The 12,212-nt window shown below is 47.5% G+C and overlaps 12 non-coding genes across 12 annotated transcripts; all 12 read left to right on the top strand.

Annotated features, from left to right (window-relative positions):
- Positions 1 to 3,198: 3,198 nt before the first annotated feature.
- On the top strand, positions 3,199 to 3,272 carry TRNAI-AAU (transfer RNA isoleucine (anticodon AAU)). Its single transcript has one exon. It is a non-coding gene; the product is annotated as a tRNA-Ile (tRNA).
- Positions 3,273 to 3,438: 166 nt separating this feature from the next.
- Positions 3,439 to 3,512, top strand: TRNAI-GAU (transfer RNA isoleucine (anticodon GAU)). The gene has a single exon. It is a non-coding gene; the product is annotated as a tRNA-Ile (tRNA).
- Positions 3,513 to 3,678: 166 nt separating this feature from the next.
- TRNAI-AAU (transfer RNA isoleucine (anticodon AAU)) lies at positions 3,679 to 3,752 on the top strand. Its single transcript has one exon. It is a non-coding gene; the product is annotated as a tRNA-Ile (tRNA).
- Positions 3,753 to 8,785: 5,033 nt separating this feature from the next.
- TRNAI-AAU (transfer RNA isoleucine (anticodon AAU)) lies at positions 8,786 to 8,861 on the top strand. Its single transcript has one exon. It is a non-coding gene; the product is annotated as a tRNA-Ile (tRNA).
- A 164-nt stretch (positions 8,862 to 9,025) lies between these two features.
- TRNAI-AAU (transfer RNA isoleucine (anticodon AAU)) lies at positions 9,026 to 9,099 on the top strand. The gene has a single exon. It is a non-coding gene; the product is annotated as a tRNA-Ile (tRNA).
- Positions 9,100 to 9,265: 166 nt separating this feature from the next.
- Positions 9,266 to 9,339, top strand: TRNAI-AAU (transfer RNA isoleucine (anticodon AAU)). Its single transcript has one exon. It is a non-coding gene; the product is annotated as a tRNA-Ile (tRNA).
- A 166-nt stretch (positions 9,340 to 9,505) lies between these two features.
- Positions 9,506 to 9,579, top strand: TRNAI-AAU (transfer RNA isoleucine (anticodon AAU)). Its single transcript has one exon. It is a non-coding gene; the product is annotated as a tRNA-Ile (tRNA).
- A 166-nt stretch (positions 9,580 to 9,745) lies between these two features.
- On the top strand, positions 9,746 to 9,819 carry TRNAI-AAU (transfer RNA isoleucine (anticodon AAU)). The gene has a single exon. It is a non-coding gene; the product is annotated as a tRNA-Ile (tRNA).
- A 166-nt stretch (positions 9,820 to 9,985) lies between these two features.
- Positions 9,986 to 10,059, top strand: TRNAI-AAU (transfer RNA isoleucine (anticodon AAU)). Its single transcript has one exon. It is a non-coding gene; the product is annotated as a tRNA-Ile (tRNA).
- A 166-nt stretch (positions 10,060 to 10,225) lies between these two features.
- TRNAI-AAU (transfer RNA isoleucine (anticodon AAU)) lies at positions 10,226 to 10,299 on the top strand. Its single transcript has one exon. It is a non-coding gene; the product is annotated as a tRNA-Ile (tRNA).
- A 166-nt stretch (positions 10,300 to 10,465) lies between these two features.
- Positions 10,466 to 10,539, top strand: TRNAI-AAU (transfer RNA isoleucine (anticodon AAU)). Its single transcript has one exon. It is a non-coding gene; the product is annotated as a tRNA-Ile (tRNA).
- A 166-nt stretch (positions 10,540 to 10,705) lies between these two features.
- Positions 10,706 to 10,779, top strand: TRNAI-AAU (transfer RNA isoleucine (anticodon AAU)). The gene has a single exon. It is a non-coding gene; the product is annotated as a tRNA-Ile (tRNA).
- The last annotated feature ends 1,433 nt before the right edge of the window (positions 10,780 to 12,212 follow it).

The following is a 12,212-nucleotide window of genomic DNA, read 5'->3' as shown; positions in this document are numbered from 1 at the left end:
TTATTGTAGATTTTTCTTTTTCCCACGATTTGTGGCGGCTCGTATGCGTTTATGCGCCAAACAATGTGAATGATCGATTTTTGTTTTTTGAATGTATCGAGCAATATCTAAAATGTGATCGCTTTGTCATATTACTTGGTGATTTTAACTGTGTGTGTTCTGCGGAAGACCGACTAAAAAGGGAAAGGGTTCGCGATAAAAGTGCTCTCCTTTTGAGCAGACTAATTGAAGACCACAACTTAGAAGATGTGGGCCTAGTCCTCACTGATGGTATGATTCCGCAGTACACGCACATTCAGCGAAATAGCCGAGCAAGGCTGGACAGAGTGTATGTTTCTGACGACTTGATCACCCTTTGTAATAGTTATAACGTCGCACCGCAATCGTTCACGGACCATAGCCTGGTAAGCTTCTCGATTGGGGAAAAAGTTAAAAGAACACGATTCAACTGGAACATGTGGAAATTCAACGAAAAGCTGCTTGATGATGAACCATTTGTGCGCAGAGTTAAGGAAAAGATAACAGAGTTGATGACAAATGAGGGTGAATATTTTACTGCCACATGGGAGGAATTTAAGATTCAGGTTAAGTTCATTGCAATAGAAAGAGGAAGCAGCCTTCAGCACGATAAATTACAGAAACAAAGAGAGCTGCAAAGACAGCTAGAATATCTGTCAAGCGCACAAAATGCGGGTCACGATCTATTAGCTGAAAACGTAAAGAAAGTAAGACACGAGCTTGAAGTTATCGACGCCGAGCGATACAAAGCAGCAGTTATACGCGCTAGAAGCGAACGCCTATGGATGGGTGAGATACCAAACAAACGGGCAATGAGCGATGAAAAGCGTCACGCGTCAAGAAATGAGATCCAACAGACACGTCTTCAAAACGAGGTGACGTCAGACGCTTCGTCGATTGAGAAAGCTTTTGTGGAACACTATCGCGAATTGTTCGGCAATGTGACTCCTTCTGGACTGGCCTTCGAGAGTGAATTCATGAGCGAGATGCCAAGGTTGGATGACGACGTTAGAGAAAGTCTTGAGAGACCAATAGCTGTGTCCGAGATTGAAAGGGCGATAGAAGAACTGCCATCAGGCAAATCGCCAGGGCCGGACGGCCTAGGCGCCGCTTTTTACAAGGCATTCAGTCAGGAGTTTGCGTGTATATTGCACCGACTACTCTCAGAGGCGTATGAATTTAAAAAAGTACCACCCTCATTCCAGACTTCGCACATAGTATTAATTCCGAAAACCGATGAACGGGAAAAGCTCCTTTCAGTAAGTTCATACAGACCGATAAGTCTGACCAACACAGATTACAAAATATTTATGAAAGTACTGGCTCGACGATTTCAAAGCGTGATTCAGCAGCTTGTAGGGCCACACCAGACGTGTGGCATTAAAGGCCGCACCATTTTCACGAACACCCACATTGCAAGGAATGTGCTTGAATGTTGCGATGCCATTGGGGGTCGGGTGGCCATGTTGCAGCTAGACCTTGCGAAGGCGTTCGACCGGGTGTCACATGAGGTGCTTTTCGCTATACTGCAGTACTGTAATGTTGGGAGCGTCATTGTAGATGGCGTTAAAATGGCTTATGAAGACTGTTACATGCAGCTTATAGTTAATAAGTGTCTTAGTTCGCGGGTGCCACTCCGCTCGTCTGTACGGCAAGGCTGTCCCTTGTCTCCCTTGCTTTTTGCCCTGTACCTCGAACCCTTTTGTATGGCAGTCATACGGAATGAAAACATTCGTGGTTTTAGGCTGCACGCCGCAGAAGTTAAAATGCTAGCTTATGCAGATGACGTCGCCGTCTTTTGTGAAGACAGGGAAAGCGTGGTCGAGGCTGTCCGCCTTGCAAGATCCTTTTGTAGGTACACTGGTGCCCAGATAAACTTCGAAAAAAGTGTTGGGATATGGCATGGAAGCTGGGACGCGACACCCACAAAATTCGCCGGTATGCAGTGGACTACAGTGCCTCCACTGTATCTAGGAGTGCCCCTTGAGCACTATCGGGACTCGACACAGTTGTGGACCGGCCAAATAGAATCAATGAAAGAAAAGATAAAAGGATGGCAGGGCCGGGGATTGTCAGTGTTTGCACGTGCTTCAGCTTGCAATATATTTTTAATTGCCAAAGTTTGGTACATACTGCAAGTAATGTTCATGTCCCGTGTAAACGTTCAAAAAATGCATCGAGTGTTTGCTACCTTCATTTGGAACTCCACTTGGGAGCGATGCAGTCGAACAAATCTTTTTCGCACAGTTCGAAATGGGGGCCTTGGGCTCTCACACTTGTTCATTAGACAGATCGTATCGCGGTTCATCTTCCTGCGAGATGAAAGAAATGTTTTCCTCCGTACGGTCATTCAGGCGAAAATGGCAACAGAACTGCCTGAATTTGTTGTGTCCACATCTAGTGCTATCACTAGAGCGACTGGGTACTATCGTGAAGTCGTTGCATCTTTTAGAATACTCTGCGCACGTTTTTCGCTGGAGTACTTGTGCTCAGTGAGAAGAAAGAAACTGTACGCAGATTTAGTTGACAGTATGTTACCTATCCCACTGTATAGGAGTGTTTATTGTGGAGGCCCAGGAAAAGATGTGCTGAAACGAGTCAAAAGGATGCCTGTAAGACCTGCTGCGAAAACTTTCTTTTTCCACCTACACACGAACACCCTCCCCGTTAAAGTATGGCTAGAACAGAAAGGAATATTCGTACCCTGGACTACCGATTGCCGGCTGTGTAAAAAGCCTGAAACAATTGAACACGCCTTCATTGAGTGTTGGGACGCTGTCTTTCACTGGGACATCTTGCAGCGCACTCTTAAAAAAGAACTCCCCATAAACCCCTATGGAATTCGGTTCCTTCCAGTTGAAAGCGATGACGGGCCACCGTTCGACATGTTCATGTTGCTGGGTCTCCACAGTTTGTGGAAAACAAGAATGGCTGTACGTCATGCTGATGTGAATGTGTGCTCTGCGCGAGAGAACTTCATTGAAAGTATGTCACTATTACGAGAAGTGTATCGTGCACAAAGCGAAACCCCAGACTGGGTTAGCATCCTTGATGAGCTGGTGTGCCTCAAGAAATTTTAGCGACCATCCCACCTGATGTGATGTGGGTGGACTGTGTATGTGGATTTGTTTTTTTTGTGTGTTAATGTCTAAGCAGGCAATAAAGAAAAAAAAAAAAAAAGGCCTGCTAGCTCATTCGGTTAGAGCGTCGTGCTAATAACGCGAAGGTCGTAGGTTCGGTCCCTGCGCAGGCCACGATGTTTCTTTTTATGCATATCCTAATGGCTACACTCCATATTTTTTACATTTTATTTTCTCACGTGATGCAAACACGCATCCCTCTCTCTTCGCCGTCCGCGCCTACGCGCAAGGGAAATGACTCGCCCTTGTCTTTTGGTTTGCCGCGCCATTGCTCTCACTCGGCCTGCTAGCTCAGTCGGTTAGAGCGTCGTGCTGATAACGCGAAGGTCGTAGATTCGATCCCTGCGCAGGCCACGGTGTTTCTTTTTATGCATACCCCAATGGCTACACTCCATATTTTTTACATTTTATTTTCTTACGTGATGCAAATACGCATCCCTCTCTCTTCGCCGTCCTCGCCTACGCGCGAGGGAAATGACTCGCCCTTGTCTTTTGGTTTGCCGCGCCATTGCTCTCACTCGGCCTGCTAGCTCAGTCGGTTAGAGCGTCGTGCTAATAACGCGAAGGTCGCAGGTTTGATCCCTGCGCAGGCCACGATGTTTCTTTTTATGCATATCCTAATGGCTTTTCTTTATTTATTGCCGGTCTTCGACATTGTACAGAGCACATAATACAAAACAAAATTACAATGTACAATTAACAAATACAAAACATTTTGAAAGAACATACATGCCATCCGTCCTATAAGGACTGGCGTTGTCTAATTAAAATTCTTTCAGTGCTGTCAGAGGTTCTATCCTCGAGAGCCATTCGGGTACACATTCTTGTATTTTCTTTATTTCAATGAAACGAGACATGCTATCGCGGAAATACGTACGCGCAGGCCTAGTGTCCGGGTCGCAGTAGTACCCAGACATCCTTGTACGCCATAAACTATGAAGGCCCTTGAGCATTATTAGGTCGAAGGGAACCCCGTCGTCATTCGTTACCGCTAAGTACCTGATGCCATGCGGATTTAACGGTAACTCCTTCTTCATTGTTCTTTGTAGGACATCCCGGAAGAACACTCCGGCCCAGCAATGCAAAAAGACATGGTCTATTGTTTCTGGTTGCTTGCAAATCAAGCAGTGCTAGCCCCAAGGTACAAGAAAGCCACGTTCTTCCATGAATGTCTTCACTGAGAGTGTTCCTGTGTGTAATTTAAAAAAGAATGTCTTTACCCCAGTAGGCACCTCCATATTTTTCACTCGCTTAAGGACATCCAGTCCTGATCTTCCACTGTATAGCGCTCTGTACAATGGCACTGGAAATAGAATGTCGCAAATATCTTTATACGATGTTTTCCTTTTAACGTTACATAAATACTCAAAAGAAAAACGCACAGAAAGAAAGCGCACACTATCTGCAACTCCTTTAAAATAGCCACTAAGCGTTCCGGGCATACTATCTGTACTAACAATAAGTGCCGGCAAAGCACCTCTCAACCTGAGTTGGCATACAGTGCGCAGAAACGGATCACGCACATCCCGAAAAAACAAAAACCTGTTCACAAGCTGGCGTACAAAAAGATGCGCCAAGCCCAGCCCCCCTTTCTTCACGTGCCGGAACAGATTGGTTCGGCTGCTCCTTTCCCAGGTAGAGCCCCAGATAAAAACCGCGAACACTCTGTGCAACCTTTGCACGTTTACCCTTGAACAGTACAACGTTTGCATGACGTACCACAACTTCGTAATAAAAAACATGTTACACACAGTTGCTTTTGCGAAAATCGACAGTTTGATGCCTTTCCACCTGTCTGCTTTTTCTGTTGTTTCTTTTGCTTGGTTCGTCCAGTATTCGTCGCTATTTTCGTAACTGCCCATGGGGACACCTAAGTACTTGGTCAGGGTTTTCATTCAGCTCACATGTCAATATTGTCCGGGGCGGAAGACCACTCTCCGTGCCACAAACCGAGGGACTTTCCCCAGTTCACTCTACTGCCCGTCACATCACAAAAATTTTTCACTACCCTTATTGTTTCCGTCACACTTTCTTTGCTTGTACAACACACCGCGATGTCATCTGCATATGCCAAGAGCTTGATTTGTGTGGCTGCCAAGCTATACCCGCGTATTTGCTGATTCTCAGTTATTGCCAAACACATAGTTTCTATGTAAATGTCAAACAAAAGAGGACTGAGAGGGCAGCCCTGACGCACAGAACGCATGACGTTAATGGGGGCCCCAAATCATTTATTCACAATTAAGCGTGTTGTGCAGTTCTTGTACGCCAACGCCACTCCCTCAGTGATGATGGAACCAACATTAACGTAATCCAAAATGGCAAACAAAATATCATGAGAGACACAATCAAACGCTTTCTCGAGGTCCAGCTGGAGCACCGCGACTCCACCCGAGGTGGCGTCACAGCACTCCAGTACGCACCGCATCGTGTGAATATTCGAAAAAATGGACCTTCATTTGATACCACACGTTTGGTGATCTGCCACTATGTCATTTATGACGCTTTGAAGTCTGGCAGCCAAAACTTTCATAAAAACCTTATAATCAACATTGGTTAAAGATATTGGCCTGTAAGATGTTACTAGCCTAAGTTTCTCCACTTGGTCACTCTTAGGGATGAGTATGGTATGAGCTTTTCCAAAAGAAGGCGGCAAAGTTTTGTTATCATACGCATCATTAAACAGCTCTGTTAGTAACGGCGACAGTTCTTTCTTAAAAGCTTTATATAAACACGCGCCCAGACCGTCCGGTCCAGGTGATTTGCCTTGGTTCAAATCATCAATCGCTTTTTCAACTTCACGTTCTGTTATTTTCCATTCCAATCGTTGTTTTGTATCGTCACTCACTCGCGGCATCCGAGATCGAAAGGCCCTTCTGAACTCGTCTATATTCACTTCTTGAAACGCAAAGAGTGACTGATAATACTCTAGAAACGCTCGGCCTATGCTCTTACTATCGTCGGTAACAGTGCCGTTCCATAAAATTCTGTCGACATGATTCCGTCGAGCTTGCGCTTTTTCGAGTCCCAGCGCCCATTTAGTGGGCGTTTCTCCAGCTACTAATGCATTTGCTCTTGCTCGCACAATCGCACCTTGATACCGTTTCTTGTCAAGCTGCTCGATTTTTCTTTAATGGCTCCTACATCTTGCTTATACGTCCCAGGCTCTTCGCACTCCAGCCCTATCAGCTGCTTAAGTGTCTTTCGTAAGCCACTTTCTTTCATTTCCTTCTCAAATCGTAAGCAGCTCGATCTTTCTAAAGCTTTCATTTTTACGTTTTGTTTGAAGTATTCCCATTCCTCTGCTATTGTTTCACTGTTTTCTTCACTTACTTTCCTGACGGCCTCACGTACTGCCTCTACAAATGGCTCGTCTTTTAGTAGTAAGGCATTCATTTTCCATAGATCCCAATTAAAATCTTGTTTCTTCCTCTGCGTGCCTATATGACATTTCACAATGCAGTGATCTGAAAACGATACTGGTGCCACCGAATAACTATGGCACTTTGGAATTATGTCTTGCGATACGTATATGCGGTCTAACCGCGCATGAATACTACCTTGGAATCGTGTGTACATGACTTCCCGCTCCCCCTCCAGGCACTCACAGACATCGTCCAGTTCATTATCACTAATTAGCTTAGTCAACACACTACTGCTTTTATCGCGAATACCAGCATTATTGACTCTATCCCGAGCCCTCAAAACACAATTGAAATCCCCCATGCACTTATCAGTGCTAATATACTGAAAAAGGTTCGCAAGAAATGAAGCGCGTTCTTCCACAGCATTCGGTGCATATATGCACATGACTCTGAATTCTAATTCACGAAAAACAAAATCACAAAAAACGATCCTTCCGGCTTGACATGAAAATACATTTTTAACAACAAGGTCAGGCAACTTCTTAACAAATAGGACACAACCGGCGGACGTCCCTACCGCATGGCTCACGACCGCATAATATCTAGTCATGAAACGCCGCACCATGCTCCCGGTCTCCTCCTCTCCGTCAACCTTTGTCTCCTGGACAGCTAGAACGTCTAGGTCTTGGTCAGCGGCCAACCGTAGGACTTGGCTTTGCCTACGCTTGGCCGCCAACCCTCTCACGTTTAGTGTGGCAATAGTGAGCGACGGATTTGGAGCCATTATGAACTAAAGTATGAGATAGACCCGGAGCATGTTGCTTACCTTTCACGACCAGCCCTCGGCTAGCCGCCTCCGGGACCACCCGTCTTCCCGGCGTTATTCTTTTGCTGTGCTTTGTCACCAGGCTTTCTCTCGGGCGGAACATTTGGCTTCGGCTTGAAGACCGACCGCCTCCCAAGAGGCGTCTTCGTTGGTGGCCCGTCACTTGTGCTGGATGCCGCGCTGTCCTTGTCTCCGCCCTCGTCCCGGGGGCGCTTGGAGGTGGCACCGAGACAAGCCGCCCGGTCCCCGTCGTTATCATCCTTGCCCTGTTGCATCGCTGACTCAGTCTCCTCGCGTTCGCCTTCATTAGCACCTGCATTCACAGGGTCTTCGTCCCTCTCGACACGTGCAGGCCCAGTCACCTGCTCAGCACCCTCGACTACCTTGGCTTGAGCGACCTCCGGTACCGTCGTGGCATTTGTCGTCAATGAAGGCACTTGCACACCGGCTCCCTTAGCAGCTTCTTCTGTCTCGACTGCATCCATGACGTGCTCTGCAGACACATCACTCGCTGCTTGTCCTGTCACGGCTGCGTAAGATTTAACGCAGTCAGCGTCGACGTGGCCGAACCGTCTGCATCTCGAACAGCGGGGGACTTTGCAATCACGGCGTACGTGTCCTGTCCCTTGGCAGCGCAGGCACTGCATGGGCCGCCCAGGTACGACCCCCAATGCCAGCTCTCCGCCGACGCGGACCTGGTGAGGCAGGTCTTCCACTTTAATGCCGCTTCTCAGCTTCAGTAGCACGGTCCGGGTGGTCGAGGTCTTGTCTCTCATGCCTTGGACGCGCCAACGCTCTCTGCTCACCTCTTCTACCTTGCCGAAGGTTGTGAATGCCGCCCGGACGTCCTCGTCGGAAACGCCGTACAGCAGCCAGTGAAGCCGGAGTTTCACCTGCTGGTCCTGCGGGTCGACGATGACACATCGACGCCCTTTCACCTGAAGCTCTTTCAGGGCCAGCAGGCGTTTTGTTGCAGCTGCGTCACTGAGGGTCACGGCCCAGACGTGATTGACCTGGTAGGCCCCGAGGCACACACCTTCCGGCAGCAGGCTTGTGGGCGTAAGCGCATCCCGAAAATCCTCGACCTTGTACGGCCTCGCTCTTACACCAGCGTGTAAAAATACGGTGTTGTTAACAATTCGTCCTTTTGACAGTTGGGGCAAAATAAACTGGTAGTCCCTTTCGTCGTCGTTGCTGAACCTGTTTCCGCGGCCCAAAGTGACCGCTGTCGCCGCCCCGCTTGAGGCCATGATTCAACGATCCGATCAGCTCGGCTGCCGGAAGCAGAATCAATATCCCAATGGCTACCTCCTTTATTTTGTTACATTTTCTTAGTGGATGCCAATGCGCATTCCTCTCTTTTCGCCGTCAGCGCCTACGCGCACGGGAAATGACTCGCCCTTGTCTTTTGGCTGGCCGCGCCATTGCTATCACTCGGCCTGCTGGCTCAGTCGGTTAGAGCGTCGTGCTAATAACGCGAAGGTCGTAGGTTCGATCCCTGCGCAGGCGACGATGTTTGTTTTTATGCATATCCCAATGGCTACACTCCATATTTTTTACATTTTATTTTCTTACGTGATGCAAATACGCATTCCTTTCTCTTCGCCGCCCGCGCATACGCGCACGGCAAATGACTCGCCCTTGTCTTTTGGTTGGCCGCGCCATTGCTCTCACTCGGCCTGCTGGCTCAGTCGGTTAGAGCGTCGTGCTAATAACGCGAAGGTCGTAGGTTCGATCCCTGCGCAGGCCAAGATGTTTCTTTTTATGCATATCCCAATGGCTACACTCCATATTTTTTACATTTTATTTTCTTACGTGATGCAAATACGCATTCCTTTCTCTTCGCCGCCCGCGCATACGCGCACGGCAAATGACTCGCCCTTGTCTTTTGGTTGGCCGCGCCATTGCTCTCACGCGGCCTGCTAGCTCAGTCGGTTAGAGCGTCGTGCTAATAACGCGAAGGTCGTAGGTTCGATCCCTGCGCAGGCCAAGATGTTTCTTTTTATGCATATCCCAATGGCTACACTCCATATTTTTTACATTTTATTTTCTTACGTGATGCAAATACGCATTCCTTTCTCTTCGCCGCCCGCGCATACGCGCACGGCAAATGACTCGCCCTTGTCTTTTGGTTGGCCGCGCCATTGCTCTCACGCGGCCTGCTAGCTCAGTCGGTTAGAGCGTCGTGCTAATAACGCGAAGGTCGTAGGTTCGATCCCTGCGCAGGCCAAGATGTTTCTTTTTATGCATATCCCAATGGCTACACTCCATATTTTTTACATTTTATTTTCTTACGTGATGCAAATACGCATTCCTTTCTCTTCGCCGGCCGCGCCTACGCGCACGGGAAATGACTCGCCCTTGTCTTTTGGTTGGCCGCGCCATTGCTCTCACTCGGCCTGCTGGCTCAGTCGGTTAGAGCGTCGTGCTAATAACGCGAAGGTCGTAGGTTCGATCCCTGCGCAGGCCAAGATGTTTCTTTTTATGCATATCCCAATGGCTACACTCCATATTTTTTACATTTTATTTTCTTACGTGATGCAAATACGCATTCCTTTCTCTTCGCCGCCCGCGCATACGCGCACGGCAAATGACTCGCCCTTGTCTTTTGGTTGGCCGCGCCATTGCTCTCACGCGGCCTGCTAGCTCAGTCGGTTAGAGCGTCGTGCTAATAACGCGAAGGTCGTAGGTTCGATCCCTGCGCAGGCCAAGATGTTTCTTTTTATGCATATCCCAATGGCTACACTCCATATTTTTTACATTTTATTTTCTTACGTGATGCAAATACGCATTCCTTTCTCTTCGCCGGCCGCGCATACGCGCACGGCAAATGACTCGCCCTTGTCTTTTGGTTGGCCGCGCCATTGCTCTCACTCGGCCTGCTAGCTCAGTCGGTTAGAGCGTCGTGCTAATAACGCGAAGGTCGTAGGTTCGATCCCTGCGCAGGCCAAGATGTTTCTTTTTATGCATATCCCAATGGCTACACTCCATATTTTTTACATTTTATTTTCTTACGTGATGCAAATACGCATTCCTTTCTCTTCGCCGCCCGCGCATACGCGCACGGCAAATGACTCGCCCTTGTCTTTTGGTTGGCCGCGCCATTGCTCTCACGCGGCCTGCTAGCTCAGTCGGTTAGAGCGTCGTGCTAATAACGCGAAGGTCGTAGGTTCGATCCCTGCGCAGGCCAAGATGTTTCTTTTTATGCATATCCCAATGGCTACACTCCATATTTTTTACATTTTATTTTCTTACGTGATGCAAATACGCATTCCTTTCTCTTCGCCGCCCGCGCATACGCGCACGGCAAATGACTCGCCCTTGTCTTTTGGTTGGCCGAGCCATTGCTCTCACTCGGCCTGCTAGCTCAGTCGGTTAGAGCGTCGTGCTAATAACGCGAAGGTCGTAGGTTCGATCCCTGCGCAGGCCAAGATGTTTCTTTTTATGCATATCCCAATGGCTACACTCCATATTTTTTACATTTTATTTTCTTACGTGATGCAAATACGCATCCCTCTCTCTTCGCCGTCCGCGCCTACGCGCAAGGGAAGTGACCCGCCCTTGTCTTTTGGTTTGCCGCGCCATTGCTATCACTCGGCCTGCTGACGAACTTAGTCCCGGCAAGTCACCGGGGCCTGATGGTCTGGGAGGGGCTTTGTATAAGAGCTTTAAAAGTGAAATAGCTGTAGCATTACATCGCGTGATTAGGGAGATGTACGAGAATAAGGAAGCACCTCCTTCCTTTCGGACATCGCACGTTATTTTAATTCCTAAAGCAAAAGATCCTGCGCGACTTATGGCGGTTGAAGCCTACAGACCAATAAGCTTGACGAATACGGACTCTATAGTTTACACTAAAGTACTGGTGCGACGATTGCAGACCGTTATAAAAGAACTTGTGGGCCCCCATCAGACATGCGGTATCAAAGGCAGATCGATCTTTTCGAATATACATACTGCAAGGACCATACTGGAATGCTGCGATGAAAGAGAGGACAGAGTCACTATGACACAAATTGACCTTGAAAAGGCTTTTGAGAGAGTCGTCCATGATGTCATATTTTTGCTCTTAGAACATGTTAAAGCCGGTGCAGTGATAACAGATGGAATAAGAATGGTGTACAAAGATTGCACTGCAAAGTTAGTAATTAATAGGAAATTAGGCGCAGTATATATATAAAAGTGGAGATATCAGTAAAACAAGGATGCTGTTTGTCACCTCTTTTAGTCGCCTTGTATTTGGAGCCTTTCTGTTTGAAAATAATTAAAAGCCAATCTATTCGTGGGTTTATCTACGCAGGAATTGAGACTAGAGTTCTGGCTTATGCAGGTGACGTGGCAATTTTTCGCTGTGATACAGAAAGTGTGAAAAACACTATGAAAGAGGTTGTTTCTTTTTGCACCGCTACTGGAAGTGTTGTCAGCTGGACTAATTGCCTAGGTTTATGGCACGGCAGCTGGACACAGGTACCTGAGTATTTTTGCAATATGAACTGAAGCGTTACCCCTGGAAAATATCTTGGGGTGCCATTACAACATTATCGTGACAGTGCCGCGTATTGGATCGAAGAAGTAAAAAGAGTTAAAGATCAGACAGAAAAGTGGGGCGGGCGTAATTTTTCGATTTTTCAAGAGCTAGTGTTTGTAATTTGTTTTTAGTTACAAAGGTGTATTATTTACTACAAGTGTTATGCATGGCAAGGATTTCGGTGCAGAAACTTCACCGAGTGTTTGCGGTATATATATGGGGATCCACTTGGGAGAGAACTAGCCGGTGTAACTTGTTTCATTCGGTGAAGAATGGAGGACTAGGATTAACACATTTGTTTTTGAAACAGATTGTTAGCAGGTTCTTTTTCTTAA

This window comes from Dermacentor variabilis, chromosome 8 (genome assembly GCF_050947875.1).
Source record: "Dermacentor variabilis isolate Ectoservices chromosome 8, ASM5094787v1, whole genome shotgun sequence".
NCBI classification, from domain to species: Eukaryota; Metazoa; Arthropoda; class Arachnida; order Ixodida; family Ixodidae; genus Dermacentor; species Dermacentor variabilis.
Note: the sequence above shows the minus strand (reverse complement) of the source record. Positions and strands in the feature narration are given on the sequence as shown.